Source organism: Arvicanthis niloticus, chromosome 26 (assembly GCF_011762505.2).
Source record: "Arvicanthis niloticus isolate mArvNil1 chromosome 26, mArvNil1.pat.X, whole genome shotgun sequence".
NCBI classification, from domain to species: Eukaryota; Metazoa; Chordata; class Mammalia; order Rodentia; family Muridae; genus Arvicanthis; species Arvicanthis niloticus.
The window spans coordinates 8025498-8031779 of NC_133434.1; positions in this window are offsets into that span (position 1 = coordinate 8025498).

Genomic DNA, 6282 nt, shown 5'->3' on the forward strand with positions numbered 1-6282 from the left:
AAAGTCTCACGGGGCTTGCATAACCAGCATCAGAACATTTTCCATAGACTGTTTTCTGGGAAGTGCCTGGCAGAGCCTCTTAAGACCTCTGTGGTACCTAGGGATAAGTGTGCAGAAACAATTATTTTGCCAACTTCATTCATCATTCAATCATCAAATAACAGTGATGACATCATTGCAAAGAGATATTATGAACTGGGAAGCATGGTTATGTCTAGTCGAATAGGCTGCACTGTTATATCTATATTTTGTTGCCTTTTATTCCTTTAAACTTTGCTGGTGACATCATTTATAACATCACTTTACAAAACTACAGGCACATCTGTATAACTAAATGGTCATCTTTAGCAAATAATCTTGTTCAAATAGAAGTATATATTACTGAGAGCATTTATAATTTGAAGGCAAGTCATACCAAATTCTTTCTTATTTTGAAATAATTTGATTTTATTTACACCATAAAGCTACCCAATGACATCAGCCAAATACAGAAAAAAAAAAAAACCAAACAGGCTTTGGATTAACAATTATAATTAATCTTAGCCTCCAGGGCAAACAAAACTAAAAACATACTCATTGTAGCTACAAAAATAACCATTGCGGTATTAATACAACTTAATTCTCATCAGAGTATCTTCTGACAGTGTTAACGTCACTAAAGTTGTAAAAATTGTGTCTGTTTGTTTTGTTTTGTTTTGTTTTGTTTTGTTTTTGAGACATTGATTCTCTTTAACAGTTCTGGCTGTCCTGAAACACTGTAGGCTAGGTTTGAATGCAAAATGTGGGGAGTTATAATATTATGCCACCACTACCCAGAAGATAAGTCTTAGATAATAGTCTGCAGTGTCATAGCTGGCACTATCAGCATACCTAAGTATTGGTTCTGTATGTTGGGCACTCAAGATATTATGATTCAAAGTTTACCATAAAGTTATCATTCAAATATTATCTCAGTCATTTTCCATTTTATTTTATGTGTATGGGTGTTTTGCCATCATATATGTCTGTGCACTATATACATGCAGTATCTGAGAAGGTCTGAAGAGGACATCATATCCCCTGCAAACTGGTGTTACATATGGCTGAGCGCTCCCATGTCAGATGCTCAGAATGGAACACAGGACCTCTGGAAGAGTAGCCAGTTTTTATGTATTCAGTCACCTCTCCAGACTTACATCTTTATTATTTTTATAGTAGAAAATTATTTTCAAGAAACTTAAGCAAATTAACCAAGGTGATGAAAGTGAATTAACCACATAGTTTTGTTCCACACGTGGAATTGTATTTATATTCTCTTGGAGCTATAAAATAAAACATTAAGTTTATTCCTAATTGTAATTTTCAAATCCTCACTCGTAAGTGATGTCACCTGTCAAATGCCATTTCTGGAGTTTCTTGATACACTTTTACATTGTTAAATTAATTTTCAACAAACGTGTAATGTGGATAATGTTAACCTCATCTAACAAAGAAGGGCACTGGAACTCTGGGCAGTCATGATGTTCCTAAAGATAGACAGTAGGAGATCCTGATCATTCCGGGGCTTAGCTCACTTTCCATTACATCATTGCTAATTCCTAAAATGATTCCATGTAGAAGGCAGCTGTCCCTGTGACAGTGGGGAGTTATTAATATATTTAAAAGGTTCACTGTTGACATCTGAACAAGTTTCCTGCAAGCCTCAAGTAATTAATAATAGAATTTGAAAATAGAATGTATTTCTCAAGAAATATACTTTCTAGAGTCACCTGTGTTTTCTCAAACCTAAGCAGAGTGATACTGAGATAATTATGAAGAAAGAACATTAATTAAATGTGCATTTCTTAAAATGACATTTTACTAGAAGACATGATTGTTTAAGATAAATCTCTGGCACTATGGAGACAAATTGTAGGACCGTGAAAGGCAGCCTGATTTCTGGTTGAGCTAGGTTTGAAATCCCAGTGACCCAGCAGGTGATACCGCAGGGATCCCTTCGAGGGACAGTAGGCATTCACCATGCTCCCAGACTCTAGGCTCCAAACACAAGGCCGTAGACCTTTATAAAGTGGGGTCCTTCAGTCATGTAGGACAATGCCCATTAGCCTCTCCACAGGTAGAGGAGGTTACTACCGGCCACAGAGTCTTAAGATAGATCTCCATATTAATGAGGAACCTAAAGACCAGAGGGGCTTAGCCAATTAAACATTTTTTCCCAGACCCTCCTCCTTGCAAAATGTATTAAGTTTCAGGCCTGCCCTGAGATACTGGGATATAGTTTCCATCTATTTTCTGCCATGACAACTAAACATTTTAAGACCATGTACTATTACTCATTCTTTGGGACTCGCCGTGGGGAACAGTGAAGCAGGTCTTCATCCACAGAAGCCGCTGTCTAATCTCCCATAAGAACTCTCTGCATTCCCAGCCATGGAGACCACCAACCCAAGCAAGCAAGCCGAGCCAGCCATGACCCAGCCAAGCAAGCCACCATGACCAACAACTCTCCTCCCTGCGGGACACAGCCAGAACTTCTCCCCCTCCCACTTTGGCTGAGGGCAAATCCAGCCCCTATGTCCCCACTTTGTTCTTGGCCCTTCCGCGGCCCCCCAGTGGAGCCTGGGGGGGACCAAAGGCCTGAGAAACAGCTGGTTCATGGCCACCTTTTGGTCCAGGGACCCCAAAGCTGAGAGCCCTGGCTCTCCATGGGACTCAGACTGTGCTCTCTCACCGCTGGAGAGGAGTCCCATGGCTGTACATAGTCTGATGTCTGCCCAGTGCCAGCGTGGAGGGAGCACAGTCAAATTCCCATGCCTCTGTTACCATGAGAGGACCTAGCCACTTGGAGAGACAGACATGGGACCCACACATCAACCCATGCACAATACAGCCCAACAACAAATGTTTTGCTATTATGTTTTAATTAGTTTGTGATATGCGAGCTTAAATAAAATTTAAGAACTATATGTAATGTAGACACATAAGCTAAAGTAATATCCGGTTACATATAGTGACAAGAATAGATTCTTGTTAAATTTAAGCAAATTACCATATTGTCGTAAAGACAAGAATATGGGATGAAGGCTGGTTTGGTGGTACAAATTTTTAATGATAGCATTCTAGAAGGCTGGACCAGGCAGACCTCTGTGATTTCAAGGCCAGACTGATCTAATAGGTTTCAGGCTGGCAAGGTGACACAGTGAAACCTTATTTTCAAAAAATAAAAATAAAAAAGCAAAAGACTATGTTATAAAATATTTAAGTTCTGAAATTTTAAATTTTGTGTGTCAGGAGTACAGAACACTTAAAATACTTGACAGTATAATTTCAGCTCATTGTGAAATAACAATTATTTAACCAAAGAGGCCTATATAGCACATCTATATTTACATACAAGAAAAATATGTCACTTATTTTTTGAAAATGAATTACAAAATAGCACTTAGCTTGCTTATCAGAAAAGCCTGAATTGTCTTGAGAAAGGATTAAAACAACACTAAGCACAGAAAACCATTCCATTCAGATAAATGATTTTTTTCTAAGAAGATTATTTAATAGGTAAACCTAAATCCTTTCTATGTCTCAGTATAAATAGAAAAGAAAAAAACTATTTTTCCATAGAATGAATACCAAATTCTAGGTTTTTGATGGTACATTATTGCAATCATTAAAGGAAAATGTACAAAGAAGATTGAGTTTTTTGGTCATAAATGAATGTCCTACTGTGCAGAACTAAGTTTCTCATCCACATAGTATGTTTTACTCCTTCACTCTATGCTTCACATGTGAATCATTCCTTTAATTATTGGTTTGGAGAGGGTCTGACTGGATATCTTGGTGGTCCTTGGATTTTCTATCTTCTTAACTTAGGTTCAGAACTCTTAGAATTATAGGTCTCTTACTTACTTTTCTATTGCTGTGATAAAACATTAAAACTAAGGCATAAAGTATAAAAATACCTGTTTAATTGGGCTTAGAGTTTCAGAGTATTAGAGTCTGGTGGTTGATGGAAACATGATGTCAGGAAAGACTGAGAGCTCACATCTCAAGTCAGGAGGCAGCGAGCACACTAGGAATGGCATGAGCCTTGTGTAAACTCAAAGACCATCCCCAGCGGCATATCTCCTTCAACAAAGTCACGCATCCTAACCCTTTCCAAACAATTCCACCAACTGGGGACCAAGTATTTAAACATATGAACCACTGGGACTATTTGCATCTAAAACACCAAAACAGGCACTGCCATCAGGGCCAACTTCTCTGGTGAATTTAATGTTTTATATTAATAATGTATTTAAATTTTTATTTTATTATTTTATGTGTATTGGTATAGTGCTTGCATGTATGTCTGTCTACCATGTGTATATCTTGTACCTGAAGAATCCAGGGGATATCAGATATCCTAGTACTGTATTTACATACAGATGTGAACCAGCACATGCTGAGAATTGAACATAGCTCCTCTGGAAGAGCTTCTGAATCTGCTGAGCCATTTATCTAGTCCCAATAATTTTTTAAGCTTTATTTTATTTTTAGTAGAAATAAAGAAATAGAAATCTAAGGACCACCAAGATATCCAGTCAGACCCTCTTCAAAACAATAATTAAAGGAAGTATTCGCATGTGAAGAATAGAGTGAAGAAGTAAAACATACTATGTGGATGAGAAAGTTCTGCACAGTAGGAGATTTATGTTTGACCAAAAGATAAACCTTCTATATAACATTACTCTATACTTCCTCATTGTGTGTTTGCATGTGCATGCATGCATGTGTGTGTGTACATGCATGTGTGTGTATGTATGTTCAGGATTTTAGTTTTTAATAGAAATACAGAAAAAGAATGATCACATAGATATATACATTCTCACTCTGTGTGTATGTGTGTGTGTGTGAGTAAGTGTGTGTGTGTGTGTGTGTGTGTGTGTGTGTGTGTGTGTGTGTGAAGAATAGGATCTCTTTATAGGCTTTGCTGTCCTGGAACTCACTCTGTAGACCAAGCTACCCTCAGACTCAGAAAGATTCACCTGCCTCTTTCTCCCAAGTGCTGGGATTAAAGGCATGTGGGACCACTATCTAGCTATATAATTATTTTGTTTCAGGAAATCCAACACACTCTTCTGGCCTCTGTGGGCACCGGGGTCACATATGGTGCACATAGATGGATTCAGATTTAAAAAAACATACATATAAAGAACAAAAGGACAAAATGGATAGTCAATGAAGCACAGGCAGGCAGAAGACACCCACTGCATGGCTTCCCATAGCATGACCCACTACAATGTGGTAGAGAGATGGGAGAGAAACAGAAGCTGAACAGTTTAGCACTATGAAGAGAGACAGAATTGGAAACTCAACAATAGAGAGAAACAATATGATGTGGGTAGACTCTCATACCACTTGAAGTCATGGTGAAGTGCCAGAGGCTCATGCTGCCACTAAAGGTCATGTTGGAGTCTATGGTCATGGAGAAGCAGGGGTCTGTGTTGATGGCTGTGGTTCATATTACCACCAAAGGCCATGCTAACATCCCTGCTCTGGGCTGCTTCCTGGGACCATGTTGATTTCCAAGGGCTGTGCAGAGCTGGCCCTGCTCTTCACTGGCTACAGCAGAGTAGGCCTACACCTCACCTAGGGAGCACAGTTGAGCTGATGACCTTGGTAGCAAAGATACAGGTAAGTGAGCACCAAGGACATGAATAGAGCTGACCCTACCCTTTGCTTGGTATGGCATTAGGTGAGCTAGCTAGGGCAGTGCTAGAGAGCTCACTCAAGTGTTGTGGGCACCAAAAAGCTAGCAGGGTGACAGACACAGATACCACCCAGGTCAGTGTCCAGGGATTGAGATCACACACCCCAACATCTATCTCATCTATGAACTACTAGAGCACATGAGAGGGCCAATTCTGCAGATGAAAAGCTGCAGAATCTCCAAGATACAGGGCAAAAACAAGATATCCGAGAAGAGTCCAGGTAAGGATCCAGTTTTGATGGGGTAGCAGCAGCCAAGGCCTCAATCCAGGTCAATGACTCATTGCAATGAATATTTGAAACTAAAGACATGTGTACAAAAAGGTACACTGTGGGACACACAGTGACACACTACAGCTTCCACACAAGATGTTCTTTGTTTGTTAGGTTTTTTGTTTGTTTGTTTGTTTTTCTTTGAATTTTATTTTTATTTTGTTTCTTTTGTGGAGGAGGTTGCAAAAGCAGAGGGCAGATATGAAGGGAAGAGGAGATGAATAGGATTGAGGTGAATGATGTGAAACTCACAAAGAATCAGTAAACAAGGGGATGACATCT